This window comes from Lithobates pipiens, unplaced genomic scaffold (assembly GCF_037356315.1).
Source record: "Lithobates pipiens isolate NorthernLeopardFrog02 unplaced genomic scaffold, aLitPip1_a1.2 Scaffold_13, whole genome shotgun sequence".
Classification (NCBI taxonomy): domain Eukaryota; kingdom Metazoa; phylum Chordata; class Amphibia; order Anura; family Ranidae; genus Lithobates; species Lithobates pipiens.
The window spans coordinates 105,190,567-105,208,554 of record NW_027507718.1 but is presented as its reverse complement, the minus strand read 5'-3'; positions in this window follow the sequence as shown (position 1 = coordinate 105,208,554).

The following is a 17,988-nucleotide window of genomic DNA, read 5'->3' as shown; positions in this document are numbered from 1 at the left end:
CTTCTCCCGAGTATGGGGATACCACATGTGTGGGACTTTTTGGGAGTCTAGTCGCGCACGGCACCCCGAAAACCAATCACCACCTTCAGGATTTCTAAGGGTGCAAATTTTTGATTTAACTCCTCACTACCTATCACAGTTTCGAAGGCCATAAAATGCCAAAATAGCACAAAACCCCCCCAAATGACCCCATTTTGGAAAGTAGACACCCCAAGCTATTTACTGAGAGGCATGTTGAGTCCATGGAATATTTTATATTTTGCCAAAAGTTGCGGGAATATTACAAACTTTTTTTTTTTTTGCACAAAGTTGTCACTAAATGATATATTGCTCACACATGCTATGGGCAGAAGTCAAATTACACCCCAAAATAAATTCAGCTGCTTCTCCCGAGTACGGGGATACCACATGTGGGGGACTTTTTGGGAGCCTAGCTACGTACGGGACCCCGAAAACCAAGCACTGCCTTCCGGATTTGAATATAAAATGCTACCAAAAAACCTGTTAGCGATGGCAGGGATCAGGCCTGACTCTGCGATCGCTGCAGTTATGTGTTTAGTGTTTTGTAAGTGACAGTGATCGATCGATACTGCACTTGGGTGGGCTGGGCAGAGGGGCAAAACGCAGGTGCCAGCAGGTATCTGGGCTGATCCCGCTAACAATGCGTTTTTTTGGAACCCTAAACTGCTGGGGACACTAGTATAGATCTGATCAGATCAGATATTGATCTTTTCAGATTCTATACCACTACGGGAGGTGTATGCTTTGCGTGTGGGTGTTAGCGGTACTGGCACTAACCTAGCGCTGCCTGGGGCGACGCAGACCCTGACCCTAAAACCTAATTGATATCACCCGCCGGGTGATCAGGGGGTTAAACCTTTATTGGGTAATAAATGGTGGGTGCCCTGATGCTATAAAAAACAAACTAACCAGAGTCACCCGTAACACTTATACGGTGATCAGTGGTGAAAGGGTTAACTAGGGGCAATCAGGGGGTTCAAATTTTTATTAGGTAGTATATGGGGGTCCCTGGCGCTATATAAAAACCTGACGGGGAACCTAAATAACTAACTGGCTAACCAGCGTCACCAGTGACACTTATACTGTGATCGCTGGTGAAAGGGGGTGAAAGGGTTAACTAGCAGCAATCAGGGGGTTAAAACCATTATTGGGTAGTATATCGGGGTACCTAGCGCTATAAAAACCTGGCGGTGAACCTAAAAAAATAACTAGCTACCTAGCGACACTAGCGACACTGATGCAGCGTTCAGAAAAATTATCGCTTAGTGACACTGGCAAAAGGGGGTGAAAGGGTTAACTAGCGGAAATCAGGGGGTTAAAACCATTATTGGGTAGTATATCGGGGTACCTAGCGCTATAAAAACCTGGCGGTGAACCTAAAAAAATAACTAGCTACCTAGCGACTGTAGCGACACTAATGCAGCGATCAGAAAAACGATCGCTTAGTGACACTGGCAAAAGGGGGTGAAAGGGTTAACTAGCGGCAATCAGGGGGTTAAAACCATTATTGGGTAGTATATCGGGGTACCTAGCGATATAAAATCCTGGCGGTGAACCTAAAAAAATAACTAGCTACCTAGCGACACATGCAGCGATCAGAAAAATGATCGCTTAGTGACACTGGCAAAAGGGGGTGAAAGGGTTAACTAGCGGCAATCAGGGGGTTAAAACCATTATTGGGTAGTATATCGGGGTACCTAGCGCTATAAAAACCTGGCGGTGAACCTAAAAAAATAACTAGCTACCTAGCGACTGTAGCGACACTAATGCAGCGATCAGAAAAACGATCGCTTAGTGACACTGGCAAAAGGGGGTGAAAGGGTTAACTAGCGGCAATCAGGGGGTTAAAACCATTATTGGGTAGTATATCGGGGTACCTAGCGATATAAAAACCTGGCGGTGAACCTAAAAAAATAACTAGCTACCTAGCGACACATGCAGCGATCAGAAAAATTATCGCTTAGTGACACTGGCAAAAGGGGGTGAAAGGGTTAACTCTAGGGGCAATCAGGGGGTTAAATCTTTATTGGGGGGTGATAGGGGGCTACCCTGGACCTAACACTAACTGTCCTGACAGTTTTTACTGTCACAACTGACACTGAATGCATTGATCAGTAAAGAAATGATCAATGCAATCAGTGACACTGGGGGGGGGGAGGGGGGCGCGGGGGGATCGGGGGGCGATCGGGGGGGGGGGATCGGGGGGGGGTTTGTGTGCCTGTGTGTACCTACATGTCAGTGTAGTGTTGGTGCACACTTACTATTAGTCTTCTCCTCGTAGTCCGGTCAAAAAGACCGCCCCGAGGAGAATGACATCACTTCCTCCTTCCTGTGTAAACAATACACAGGGGAGGAAGCTTCTCATTGGCCAGGAGCGATCCAGAGGGGGTGGCCGAAAACCAACGGCCATCCCCTCATCACGGAGCGCTCCTGGACCGAACCGGACCGCCGTAACCAGCGGGAGGGGGTCCGATCGGACCCCCCACCCGCTGGAATGCAATCACGTAAATCTACGTGATTGTGCCTGCCTGTGCCATTGTGTTGACGTACAATGGCAATACGGCGGTCCTGAAGTGGTTAAACATACCCATTTAAGTCCATCCCGCTGTTAAACACAATTTGACCATACTCACCATTGTGAGCTGCATGCTACATGTGCCACTATTAACCCCTCCCCCCACTCTCCACCTGACCCATCCCCATTACCAGTGGGTATGGTCAGTAAGGTGTCTCCAGATTTCAATTTGAATATCTGGTCCCCTTCATTTACACAAAAGTAAGTATGTGCATTTTTGGAGATGGATTAGAACACCTGTCAGTTTTTATTGCTGTCTGTGTCCCTGTCAGGAGGATTCACTCTTTCTATTTTTCCTGTATACCATTATCATTGAAAGTGAAAGTAAAATAAATCACAAAATGTGGGTTGTCCCCAGAAAAGTAATAGAGGTTACATCTTCAAATGGAAACACTAGTCGTGGTGACTTGGGGGTCCCCAAGGGATTCCCTTAATTTTCAGGGATTGCCCTTCACTTATGGTTTTGTCAATGGAAAGGGAAGTGAAGGAAAATCTCCCCAATGGGACACAGATGGCAAAAAAATTTACTTACAGGGGTTACAACCCTCCTCTGCTCTATCCAAAATGAAGTAAAAAAGTTTTATAGTTCTACTTTAACACATGCTGAAGCTGATCTTATACCAAAATAAAAAGATAGTAATAGGCCATTTAAAGATATAATAACAAAACCAGCTCTCACCACTCTGTATCATGCATTCCCTACTTTTCCTTCTCACATTTGCATCCTCTCGCCTTAAACTTTCTCTCCTTCACCCCTCTTCTCCACCCCACAGCTTATATATATATCACCCTCTCTCCTGCCTTCACCGTATTTCTGCACTCATTAGCTCCTGCTAATTTTGAACCCACATACTGTACCAATGAAACCTCCAGGACACTGAGAAGTGTCCCCCTACATACAGTGGTGTGAAAAAGTGTTTGCCCCCTTCCTCATTTCCTGTTCCTTTGCATGTTTGTCACACTTAAGTGTTTCGGAACATCAAACCAATTTAAACAATAGTCAAGGACAACACAAGTAAACACAAAATGCAATTTGTAAATGAAGGTGTTTATTATTAAAGGTGAAAAAAAATCCAAACCATCATGGCCCTGTGTGAAAAAGTGATTGCCCCCTAAACCTAATAACTGGTTGGGCCACCCTTAGCAGCAACAACTGCAACCAAGCGTTTGCGATAACGTGCAATGAGGCTTTTACAGCGTCCTGGAGGAATTTTGGCCCACTCATCTTTACAGAATTGTCCTAATTCAGTTACATTAGAGGGTTTTCGAGCATGAACGGCCTTTTTAAGGTCATACCACAACATCTCAATAGGATTCAGGTCAGGACTTTGGCTAGGCCACTCCAAAGTCTTCATTTTGTTTTTCTTCAGCCATTCGGTGGTGGACTTGCTGGTGTGTTTAGGATCATTGTCCTGCTGCAGAACCCAAGTTCGTTTCAGCTTGAGTACACGAACAGATGGTCGGACATTCTCCTTCAGGATCTCTTGGTAGACAGCAGAATTCATAGTTCCTTTTATCACGGCAAGTCTTCCAGGTCCTGAAGTAGCAAAACAGCCCCAGACCATCACACTACCACCACCATATTTTACTGTTGGTATAATGTTCTTTTTATGAAATGCAGTGTTCCTTCTACGCCAGATATACTTGGACACACACCTTCCAAAGAATTCCACTTTTGTCTCATCGGTCCACAGAATGTTGTCCCAAAAGTCTTGGGGATCATCAAGATGTGTTGTGGAGAAATTGAGACGAGCTTTGATGTTCTTTTTGCTCAGCAGTGGTTTTCTCCTTGGAACTCTGCCATGCAGGCCATTTTTGCCCAGTCTTTTCCTGATGGTGGAGGCATGAACGCTGACCTTAACTGAGGCAAGTGAGGCCTGCAGTTCCTTGGACGTTGTTGTGGGGTCTTTTGTGACCTCTTGGATGAGTCGTCGCTGCACTCTTGGGGTAATTTTGGGCGGCCGGCCACTCCTGGGAAGGTTCACCACTGTTCCATGTCTTCGCCATTTGTGGATAATGGCTCTCACTGTGGTTCGCTGGATTCCCAAAGCTTTGGAAATGGCTTTATAACCCTTTCCAGACTGATAGATCTCAATTACTTTCTTTCTCAATTGTTCCTGAATTTCTTTGGGTCTCGGCATGATGTGTAGCTTTTAAGGATCTTCTGGTGGACCTTACTGTGTCAAGCAGCTCCTATTTAAGTGATGCCTTGATTGTGAACAGGTGTGGCAATAATCAGGCCTGGGTGTGGCTAGAGAAATTGAACTCATGTGTGGACAACCACAGTTATAGTATGTTTTAACAAGGGGGGCAATCACTTTTTCACACAGGGCCATGATGGTTTGGATTTTTTTTCACCTTTAATAATAAACACCTTCATTTACAAATTGCATTTTGTGTTTACTTGTGTTGTCCTTGACTATTGTTTAAATTGGTTTGATGTTCCGAAACACTTAAGTGTGACAAACATGCAAAGGAACAGGAAATGAGGAAGGGGGGCAAACACTTTTTCACACCACTGTAAGTCACACTCCCATATCACCTCTCTAAACCTTTTTCTTCTCCTAATGTCTGGAGATATTTCTCCAAATCCTCAGCACCCCCTATCCTCTGCCAGAAGCCACAATCTACACAATCTAATTTATATTCCTCTTCTGCCTAGCCTAGAACCATCCTTCTCTTTTCCTGTGCTCTTCGGAATGCCTTACCACTGCCCATGACCTATTTATCACAAACTCCTTCAACCTATTTGCAATAATGGAGACATGGCTTCAAGAAACGGACTTTCCTTCTCCTGCTACTCTCTCCCATGGTGGCCTGCTTTGGACTCACTCTCTCAGGCCTAGTGGACGCAAAGGAGATGGTGTTGGAATCCTACCATCCCCTCAAAGCTCTTTTCAGGTTCTTCATCCACCCCCTCTCTGTCCCTCTCCTTAATTGAAGATCACTGTGTTTGACTATTTTCTCCAGTTTCGTTGAGAATTGCTGTGCTTTATCAGCCTCCTGGACTGGTATCAAGCTTCCTTGACGACTTCTCTGCCTACCTTACTTTCTCTCTTCTGAAATCTCAACAATCATTCTTGGTTACTTCAACATCCCTGTTAATCTTAACACTCTCGCTACTTCAAAATTTCTGAACCTAACCTCCTCTTTTGATTTGACGCAATGGGCAAACGTTTCTATTCACTCTGTTGGCAACTGCCTTAACCTCATATTCTCTTACCTATGCACTCCACGCAACCGCTCCAACATTCCTTTTCCCTTTCCTCTCTCTGATCACCACCTTATTAGTTTCACTCTCTCCTTTTCCTCCTCCTCTTTGCCTTCCAACTACCAAACAAATACTCGTAGAAACCCTCGCCATCTTAACCCTTCCCTGCTACAGATTGTGTCTATGCCAAAATCTCATCCTTGTCCTGCCCCAACCTGGCCACTTCTATCTACAACAGTTCACTGACATCCATCCTGGATACCTTGGCCCCCTCACTATGCACAGAATCAGGACCCAACCGCTACAGCCCTGGCAGACAGACATTACCAAAAGCCTAAAAAAAACAGAGCCGAGGGCGTGGTCTCGGCATGGAAGAGTGAAAACGTATCCTTCCTGGGCTCCCAGTCCGCGGCTCCTCAGCAGCCTATACGCTCAGAAATACCACTGATTTAGCTTCTTTGTCTCGCCCAGACAGCGGGGGAAGTGACACCGCTGATCTGCGTGCACTGCGCCCACATGGAGCGAATCCTGGTCCCGAGACAGCCAGCTGCCTCCACTCCAGAACCAGCAAAGATGGCGTCAGTGCCGGCCACAAGGAAGGAGCTCGGCTTGCCTGCACTGGAAGGAGGGGAAACAAGGTATGACCTCTGCAATGACATGGCTCCATTCTCCCCCTCTAGTGACCTCTCCCCCTGCCTTCCCCGCTCTCTCTCCCTCACGTCCCTCGGCAGTCCCGGGGGAGAGCCCGGTGGCTCTACACAATGGACACAAGACACTCAGCCCTCCCAGCATCAGGCAGCTACTCCCAGCGCCTCCCCACTCCTCACACAGCAAATGCAACCCACAGTGAGTGCCTGCCCATTGCATATGCCCGCACAAGAGCCCTCTCCATTACTCTTTAACAGCCAAGCTACATGGGCACTATTGCAAAAATTACCCACCAGGGAAGACCTGGACTCTTTGGCCTCCAGAATGGAGACAGCACTCCGCAGAGAACTCACAGGGATCAAACAAGAGGTAACAGAGGTCTCCTCATTAGAATCCAACTCTGCAGCCCTTCACCGGGATGATTCCAGCTTGCAAAGTACACAAGCGGAGGTAGCAGACCAGATTGCCCAGTTACACTTATTGATAGATGACCTGGAAAACCGCAATCACAGATGCAATATTAGACTCCGCGGCCTGCCAGAAGCCACCCAGCAGGCTGATCTTAAAACAACCGTGACTGCCTTATTCAATGTCTACCTGGGGCGCCCGCCGAAGACACCCATCGATATTGACAGGGCCCATAGAACCCTTGGTCCTAGAAGCCCTGCAGAAGACAGACCCAGGGATGTTCTCTGCTGCTTGCATAACTACATGGTTAAGGAGGACATACTTCAGGGGGCCTGGCGCAGAGGAAACATGGACTTTGACGGGGCACAGATTACCCTTCTGCCCGACGTGTCCCGGAGAACCCTCCAGATGTGACGCTGCTTGAAGCCACTATTGGATAAACTTAGAGATCAGGAGATCACTTACAAGTGGGGCCACCCTTTCCACCTCATTGCACACAAGGGAGGCCGCTCGTATGTCCTTCAGCATCCCACAGATATACCTGCTTTCCTCAGTTCCCTGGAGTTGCCCCCGATGTCGCTTTCCAACTGGCTCACATTTGTTCTTCTGCCAAGCAACGATAACCCTGCAGCGAGCCCATCTAGTAGACCCCAACGGTCCCGGCGCAATCGTCGGCCCCAGCGCAGAAATCCACAGGTTCCTCAGGACAACGAGCCCTGAGCCCTTAAGATTGGTCTTGTCTTAAGGAAGAAGGCTTTCCCTGGAGAGATCCCCTCAGTAAGTAAGTTTAGCACTGCCTTCCCATTGATCCTGATGCCTCATCCGCCGCAGTCACCCTGGACTGGAGACTACCCTCAGAGATGACTCTGGGCTACCATAGACTGTTTATCACAGACCCCCTGGCTTTATCTGCCCTGTGGATAGAATAAAGGGTACCTTAGGTGTAGAATCAACGGCTATAGGGGAGGGGGAGTCAATTAGACTTGTAGGGGTTTCATATAGAGGTTGGAACTGGAAAGGATTAGGCCCGACAGAGTCAAACACCATAGACAGGGGATGCGGCATCACTTGAGGGACTATCCCCCTGGGTTCTCATTTGTTTTGCAGGTTTGGCCTGCAAGTTGGAAAATACCGGTTCCCCCAGAACACGGTGCTCATTATCTAAAATAATAGAACAAGGTTGCTAACGCGTTTAACGCTACAAACAGCACTTACTCATAGCTGACTTTTGTTCAAAAGTCAGCTATGAGTAAGCGCTGTTTGTGGCATGAAACGCGTCAGAAACCTTGTTCTATTTTTTGTTCCCCTTTGCTGTGATGTGTTATTCAATTGAGTTTTTGCATTTGCATTTGAAGAAATAAAGGCACTTTACTTTTTACTCAATCCGGAGTGCGGCTATCCAGAGTTTTGTTCAGATTTTGTACACTTGGCTTATGCAATCAGCCTGCACCTGGAACCCCTACCTATCTGGAGAGCTAGCAGCCTGTTAGTGGATCGACCTGGAGCGGTGAAATCTGTGTTCTCTTTGTGGACTTTCCGAATGAACGGACTTGGCCACACACAATCACACCAAAGTCTGACGGATTCGAACGTGATGACGTACGACCGGACTAGAATAAGGAAGTTCATAGCCAGTAGCCAATAGCTGCCCTCGCGTCGGTTTTTGTCTGTCGGACTAGCATACACACAAGCGGATTTCTCGGTAGGAACCGGGTCCGGCGGAGTTCTGGCGGAAAAATTTGAAACATGTTCCATTTCTAAAGTCTGTCAGACTTTTGCAAATCAAAAGTCCGCTGCAGCCCACACACGATCGAATGGTCTGCCGGAATCGTTCCGTCGGACCTTTGATGTTGAAAAGTCCGGTCGTGTGTACGCGGCATTAGCCAAAACTGTACCCTGGCAGCTGTTGGAGCTTCATATTGATCATGAGGGCAGATACCTTTTTATAAAGGGTACACTTCAGTCGCAAAACTTTCACCCTGGTTAACCTGTATCTGCCGAATGTGGATCAGCTTCTGATGCTTGAAGCATGCCTGGCTGCATTGGCTTCCTTCGCCGAGGGAACTCTGGTGTTAGGGGGAGACCTCAACCTCCCCATTGATCAATGCACGGACTCCACGACGGGCTCCTCTGCCCTGTCCCGGAGATCCCAAAACCGACTTAGGGAATTGTTGCATTCACACCAGTTAGTAGATATCTAGCGTATCCTTCATCCACAGTAAAGGGATTATACCTTTTTCTCAGCGGTTCATGGCTCATATTTCAGGATAGATCTCTTCCTGGTCTCTCATGCCACAATCTCACTTGTCTCTAGCGCACAGATTGGACATATTGCGCTCTCAGACCATGCTCCGATCTCCTTACTCCTTGCCTTACAACACCTGACACCCAGATCAGCCACATGGTGACTAAATGAGTCCCTGGTACAGGATCCCGAGGTTAAGGTGGACATTTTACGGGAATTGGACCTCTTTTTTGAGAGCAACAAAGACTCAGTCCCTAAACCTCTTTTTGTCTGGTCAACGCACAAGTGTTACATTAGAGGTATATTCATTAAACACTGTCCGAGGTGCTTATAAAACTCCACGACTGCGAAAAACACCATAAATCACACCCGAATAAGGACCTAGAGGCTGAAGTAACCAATCTCCGAGAACAAATCAGGGAACACTCCTTGTTCCAAGCTAAGAACAGTCTTTTGAAGGAGAGCAGAACTTTTTATGAATACGGAGACAAATGCAGCAGAGCGCTGGCGAATGCCATTGGAACCCAACGCAACCTATCATACATTCCTGCCCTATCCACCCTAGCGGGAACCAAAACTCATGTCTCCACGGAGATGGCAGAGTCATTTTGTACTTTCTATGAGGCTTTCTATAATCTCCACCCCCACCCCTCGGTGGACTGTCACCGAGATAGGATGGAGGCAGTGCATGCTTATCTTGCGCCGGCAAATCTGCCCTCTCTCAATGATGAGGAGGTAACTTTGCTCTCGCAACCTATAACCGCAGAAGAACTTGCGAGCGCTATTGCCAGTTCTTCGAGGGGGAAGGTGCCCGGCCCTGACAGCTTCACAATTTCCTATTACAATATAAAGCCTTCCAAGCACAGCTGGCAACACACTTTGTCACCGCCTTTAATGCAATCCTAGACAAGTATCACTGTTATTCCTAAGCCAGGAAAAGACCCGCTCCTTTGTGCAAGCTACAGGCCCATTTCCTTGCTTAATTGTGACCTTAAGTTATTCTCCAAAATTCTGGTTGAGAGATTAAGCTCTGTCCTCCAACGTATAATCCCCCTAGATCAGGTTGGTTTTATACGCAATAGAGAAGCACGGGACAATACAACAAGGACAATGGATGTTGTGGCTAGGGCCAAACATCTTAACATCCCATTCATCCTATTGTCTACAGATGCCGCAAAGGCATTCGACAGGGTGAACTGACCTTTCTCCTGGCCACCTTGCGATGCCTTGAGATGCTGACCTCCATTCTGTCCTGGATTGCTGCCATATACTCCACCCCACTGCAAATGTCAGGGTAAACGGAGTCACTTCCAGTCCCTTTGCTATAAAGTAATGGCACGAGACAGGGGTGCCAGCTTTCTCCTCTCCTTTTCATACTTTCCTTAGAACCACTACTGCAACACATTAGGCTTAACCCTGACGTTACAGGACTCGCAACAAACACTTATCACCATAAAATTTCAGCCTACATGGAGGATCTTCTGTTTTACATCTCAGAGCTGCATACCTCTCTCTCGATTCTCTTGGCGGAATTGTACCAATATGGTGATCTATCGGATTTCAAAATCAATTTGAAAAAGTCAGAAGCGCTCAACATTCCTCTCACTCCTGGCTGTCAGGCTCGTCTTGGCAGTAACTTTCCATTCCAATGGGCTCCTCAGGCTATCCAATACTTGGGCACTAAGATCCCTTCCAACCTACACCTCATCTACCAACTCAACTTCCAGCCCCTCCTGAACATCTTCTCTTCAGATCTAGATAGATGGAGGAGCATAGTGGTTTCTTGGTTTGGTAGATGCAATATTCTAAAGATGAATGTCATGCCAAGACTGCTCTACCTTTTGCAAGCACTGCCAGTTAAGATTCCGCAGAGCTTCTTTGGTAAGCTCCGTACAATTTTCATTAATTATGTCTGTCAGGAGAAGCCTTTGCGACTTAAGAGATCGCTTCTGCAGCGGACAAAACTCAGAGGTGGGGTTGGTCTCCCCGACCCGACCCTTTACTATACAGCGGTCCACATGAATAGAGTAGTGGACTGGTGCAGACACTTACCCCATAAATTATGGGTCTGTATGGAACAGGAAATGGTACCGATTCCCTTAGCAGGCTTACCTTGGTGTGGGATTCGGTTCTCGTGATTTTCCTCTCCACATCCTTTGATTGAGACTACATTGCAGGAGCTTCACCGATACTTCAGGATATCGGAGACGGCCAGCTATCCCTCCCTGTTAACGCCCATAATTGGACACCCAGACTTTACACCGGGTATCTCTGACAGGTCCTTCCAGCTCCAATCAGACTGGAGTCTGGTTAGAGTCTTTTCTTTCCTTGGCCCTTCTGAATGGGTTGACCCCTCAGGCCTATATCCAATCCTTAATTCCTCCATTTTGGGCAGGTGGAAGGGTGTGTAACTTACTCACTTCCTCCGATCCCTCCCCGAAGGCAATTGTTTCTGTAGTCTGCTTACGCCCTTCGAAGACCTGTGCTGGGAGATGGGCCCATACGGGAGTCCCTCTCAAATTCCTATAACATCTTACTTGCGCACACACATCTCAACATTTGAAGAAATGGGAGAGAGATCTCAACACCACATTTACTGAAGACCAAAAGAATCATATTCTCTTCTTTGCACATAAGTCATCCTTGTGTAGCAAGTATCAGGAGATTACCTTCAACATTCTAACGTGCTGGTATAGGACTCCTTCGGCGTTGGCATCGATATTCCCAGAACAGAGCCCTCTGTGTTGGAGATGTGGTACACAAACTGGCACATTACTACACATCTTCTGGGATTGTCCGGAACTGTCCCTCTTTTGGAGACAAGTTCTACAGATCATCCACAAGATTATAGACGTCTCTCCTCAAGATAACCCGGCAGCAGTACTCCTAAACCTAACGCTCATGTCTTGTAAGCGATAGCGCAAATCCTTACTAAAACACCTCCTGAATTCAGCCAGGGTGTGTGTCCCCAGCGTATGGAAGCAACAATCCCCACCAGTGGTGTCACAGTGGTTTGCCAGGGTGTGTGATATACAGTGGATGAAGCATCTTACAGCTGCCCTAGGGGATAGGGAGGAGGAACATAACACCCGCTGGATACATTTCAATCTGTTCCAATCTTTGAGTACACCTAATGGTCTTGAGCTGCTGGCCTTGCCGTCGACCTCTCCAGAGCTTTCTATACCCTCCCCCCATACTCTCCTTTTAACGTTTTTCCTCTCTTCCCTCCTTTCTTGCCATCCTCCATTGATGCCTTAATTCCCTTGGTTTGTGGGATTCCATTGGGGCCACTCCTGTGAATTCAAGGCCAGGAATCGCTCTTTTAAGGAGGTAGACTGTCTTGTTTTGGTCCTCTGGAGTTCAAGGGATTGGTACCGGTCAGTTGGGGCTAAAGACGCACTGCCGCTCAGGTTGTCATTCTGCCTCCCTATTGTCATTGCCCAATGGCATACCTAAGTCCAATAACATTAACCCTCTTTTCAGTTTGGTGGTTCCCGCCGCGGAACATATTAACGCTAAAGACATAACTGTTGTTGAGTCTTTAGACCACAGTTTCCTGAAGTATAACATTGTTATGGAACCTTGACTGTTATGCTAATAATGCATGTAATTGTTGTTGTTGGGTTTCTGTTGTGGCCCTCCATTTGATGTCGGTGATTGACATGTGTGATATAATGTAATTTTGTTAAACCCGCATACCTTAAATAAAGATAAAAAAAAAAAACAGAGCCGTGCTCTTCTATGGCGTAAGACAAAGTCACAGCAAAATTTCAGCCAATATTAATCTGCCTTCCAAAAATACCATCCCTGTTAACTTTCACTGTCCATGTGCTTCAAGGCTATGGGAAGATATTAGGAAAAGTTAATTAAATGGAACCTTGCTTCTGCCATGACCCCCATCCTGACGGCACTCCCTCTCTTGACTCCTCTCCAGACTCTCTCAGAGAATGCAGACATGATATAAGACAAGAGATGGTTAGAGCCTGCAGACATGATGGAGGAGATGGTTAGAGACTGAAGACATGGTACAAGAGATGGTCAGAGGCTGCAGACATAGTACAGGAGATGGTCAGAGACTGCAGACATGATACAAGAGATCAATGGAGTCTCACCAGTGCCCATCAAATACAGCCTACCACTGTGCCCATAATCACAGCCTCACTGTGCCTATCAATGCAGTCTCACTATGCCCATATTCACAGCCTCACTGTGCCCATAATTGCAGCCTCACTGTGCCCATCAATGCAGCCTCACTGTGCCCATAATCGCAGCCTCACTGTGCCCATCAATGCAGCCTCACTGTGCCCATAATCACAGCCACACTGTGCCCATCAATGTAGCCTCACTGTGCCCATAATCACAGCCTCACTGTGCCCAAAATCACAGCCTCACTGTGCCCATAATCACAGGCTCGCTGTGCCCATAATCACAGCCTCACTGTACCCAACAAAGCAGCCCCACTGTGCCCAAATCGCAGCCTTAATGTGCCCATCAATGTAGCCTCACTGTGCTCATAATCGCAGCCTCACTGTGCCCATAATTGCAGACTCACTGTGCCCATAATTGCAGACTCACTGTGCCCATAATTGCAGACTCACTGTGCCCATAATCGCAGACTCACTGTGCCCATAATCACAGTCTCACTGTGCCCATCAATGTGACCTCACTGTGCCCATGAATACAGACTCACCATAGCCTGCCCTGGATCACACACACACAGCGGACATCTCACGCTGTGTGTCATAGAGCTGGGTCTGTATTTGGCGGCGCTGTAACAAGGTTCCAGCCTCCCTCGGCCAGCTTATATGATAGGCGGAACACTGATTCAATCAGTGTTCCATCTAATATCACACGCGCCGGTCTAGGGGAGCGGGACCTTGATTCAGCGCCACCGAACACAGACCCAGCTCCATCATAAACAGTGCTCCTGCTGTGTGTAACAAACAAGAGGAGGAGGTGGGAGCCTGGATGGGAGCACTGTAGCCTGCAGCCACAGATCAAAGTGGCCCCAGGGCAGGTGGCCTACCGGGAAATTTCCCGGTATCCCGGTAGGACAGCCCTGCTAGCAGTTGGATATATAGTTCAGTCTTACAACTGTTTAACCCTTTCCCGCCGAGCGTACGCAGATATGCGTACTCGGCTTCCGGGGGTTATACCGGGATGATGCCCGCACCTGCAGCCGCTTCAAAAATAAAAGCCGCTCGGCTGTTATGCCGGAGGAGCGGGAGGGGACGTCCCCCCTCCCGCCGCCTCTCGCCGCTGTTACCGGTGCTCCCGCTCGATCGGGAGCACCGATCAGAGATCCGACGCCTCCGGCTGTTGCGGAGGAACTGGAACGAAGCCGTAATCGGCTTCGTTCCAGTCTCCTCATCGTAAACACGGAAGCGTCATGACGTCACTTCCCGTTTACTCGGCTGCCAATGGCGCCGGTTTTAAAAAATATCCGGTATTCAGAATCGCCGTTTTCGGCGATCTGAATACATTGAAGTGTAAAGGAGGGGTGGGGGGTCTTTTAGACCCCCGATCCCTCCATAAAGAGGACCTGTCACCACCTATTACTGTCACAAGGGATGTTTACATTCCTTGTGACAGCAATAAAAGTGATCAATTTTTTTTTTTTTAAACAATTTAGTCATTTTAAAATAAATAAAATAAATAAAAAAAAATAAAAAATTTTTAAAGCGCCCGCCGTCCCCGCGAGCTCGCGAAGCAAAGAAAACGCATACGGAAGTCGCGCCCGCGTATGTAAACGGTGTTCAAATTACACATGTGAGGTATCGCCGCGATCGTCAGAGCGAGAGCAATAATTCTAGCACTAGACCTCCTCTGTACCGCTAACCTGGTAACCGTAAAACATTTTTAAAGCGTCGCCTATTGAGATTTTTAGGTACCGTACTTTGTCATCAATCTACAAGTGCGCGCAATTATAAAGTGTGACATGTTTGGTATCTATTTACTCGGCATAACATTATCTTTCACATTACGCAAAAAAATTGGGCTAATTTTACTGTTTTGTTTTTTTTATTCATGAAAGTGTCCCTTTTCCCAAAAAGTTGCGTTTAAAACACCACTGCGCAAATACCGTGTGACATAAAATATTGCAACAATTGCCGTTTTATTCTCTAGAGTCTCTGCTAAAAAAATATATATAATGTTTTGGGGTTCCAAGTAATTTTCTAGCAAAAAATATGGATTTTAACTTGTAAACACCAAATTCCAAAAATAGGCTTAGTCATGAAAGGGTTAAACCAGTCCTAAACTCTTAACCACTTAACGCCGTCTGGGGCAATATTTAAAATTTTCAAGCACAAGGTAAAGTCTGCATTTTTTTGCTAGAAAATTACTTGGAATCCCCAAACAAAACATATATTTTCAGGAAACAATAATGCCCCATACACACTATCAGATTTTCTGCTGATTTTTTCTTTCAGGTTTACCAAAACCATGTAGTGCAAGGGCCTGCCTGATTGCATACAAATTGAAACTCCTAAGGTTTGACCTCATATTATATGATTTTGGTAAATCCAAAGGAAAAACTCAAAAGAAAAACTGATAGTGTGTATGGGGCTTTACTGTGTTTCTGTCCTTATTATAAATCTTGCTGCATATGCAGTATTTTTAAAAATTAAATGTTGCATACTGTATGTAAAGCAGTGCGTAAATTTGTAGGCACTATACATATGCCTGCAACAAAAAAATATATATGTGAATTGTATGCTTCTTGTAAAACCATGCCCATTTTAAATTAATTAACCCCTAATTAAAGTACATTCTCTGCCTACAATGGCTTGCTGGACACATGGCATGAAAAGGTGTCCCTATAAATGTAGGGGAATATTGGCAAGACAATATTAGACAATTGAAAATTAAAGAAATGTTGTGCTTACTCAAACAAATCCTGAATAGATGACAATAGCTAAATAAATGGTCACTAAAAAAATGAAAAGGGATAAAGATATAAATCTGTGCAAAACAGTGCAACAATAGCAGCTATATATTAAAGTGCACCAAATAAACAAGCTGATAAAAATAGCAATTACCAGTAATGCAGTGAATGTGCAATTATATCTAAGATAAAGTGCAAAGTGACAATAAAAAACTTCCAAAAAGTGCAAGTAAATTCTTATATAAATATAATCAATTGTTACACCAAAGTCTTTAGAAGTGTAGTAAATCCAAAAACGGTGCTGAATCCCAAAATACAAGACAGTTCATCTGATATACAGTGCATCCAAATATAGATATAAAGTGCATGTGCCACACTCTAGTTAGGGTACTTCAATGTTAGGGTACTTCCAATGTGAGTGATACCATTTCCCCCAGCCTCTCATCTCATGTAGGAATAAATCACGGTTGAATATTCCACACTGGCCAATCGATTCCTGATTCCCCAGTCGATCAGGAATAATCAGGCTCTCAAATTGGCAGCCCTCAATAGCATGCAAAGGCAATAGGAGGACTCCATGGTGTAGTATTTATCAAATAATTTTAATAATAAAATATAATAACAACTTACAATTGAAGAAACTAATATACAGCATAAACAAAGGAGACTTACCGTCTCGGCCGCGACTGGGAGTGACGTCACCGCGGCTCCTTTCCCTCATGCGTATCGTCACTGGCCACGTGACTTTTTCAAAGGGTTTGTAAGTAGGTCAGATTATATACTTTTTTTTAGTTGAATATTTTTTATTGTTTTTTTTTTTTTACAAAGTTTAACGTCACTTTACAATTGCAATTTTTAGATTATATACCTTTTACATCCTGTTCACTACTAATATAACATCACAAAATTACAAGAAGAAATTGTCTGTCATGCATTGCTTAGCTCCATTAATGTTTCACTACAGCAGTAAAAGCATAGATATGAGCTTTGAGTTCAAATTGACCATGAGTTCAAACCAAACTCAGCTTAGTCATATTTTTTTGAATGGGTGAACTAAACTATGAGAGTTGGTCAGTTTGCAGCCAACCTAAACCTACAGCTGCTGTGGTCATAATCAGATAGTTTAGTGTTGGTATTACTACCACCACTAAATAACAGATTCCTGCTGGTTTGTCCAACATTGCAGACAAGCTGATGGGTGACGTCATTTACCAAATATTATCATGACTTTATTTTGTCAATAATATCATCCAGGTTCCCCGGTGCTGTGTTGGCGTGATTGGTCTTCTCAGTGGGCTTAGATTTACATTATTGGATGATGTAATTTCGGTTTGATTTACATCTGCAGACATTGTTAATTATTTTTGGTAATTAAAGGGCTTTTCACTGTGTGCATATGTTTGTATTTACTATTTATCTTTTTCTTATGAATGAGTTACATATGGCTCTATGCACTCACCTGTGGGTGGGTGAGTGTTGTTGAATATCTGGGGACCACCTTATTTTAAAAGGGGCATTCCACTTTCCAATGAATTTCCCAAACAGATTCCACATCCACTGATCCAGACTCTCCTCCCCCACAAGCTACTCTCCTAATGTTGAGGGCATGTGCGCTGGTAAGGTTCTAAATGTCACTTTTCCAGGAATTCATTGTACAGGTGTGGCACAATTTCATGGTTTAAGGCATCCTCTCAAGCATGTTCTTTAAAGGAACTTATGTATTTTTAATGTTGCCCTTTAGGCTGCATTAAAAACTCACTCCTTTTTGAGTGTTGTTTTTTTTTTTTATGTATTGTTGGCATTGTTATTTTGCCCTACGGCCAAGCTACCCGTGCCCTTTTTTACCAAAAATCTTGTAAACTGGTCTTGAAACAGAGTCCAACAGACTTTAATGGGATTCAGGCACTACATTTGGGGTTCATGGATTTCCCTTTGAGTTTGGCAGCTGTCCAGTGAACTGAATTTAGCTTGCTTTGTTCATCCCTAACTCACAT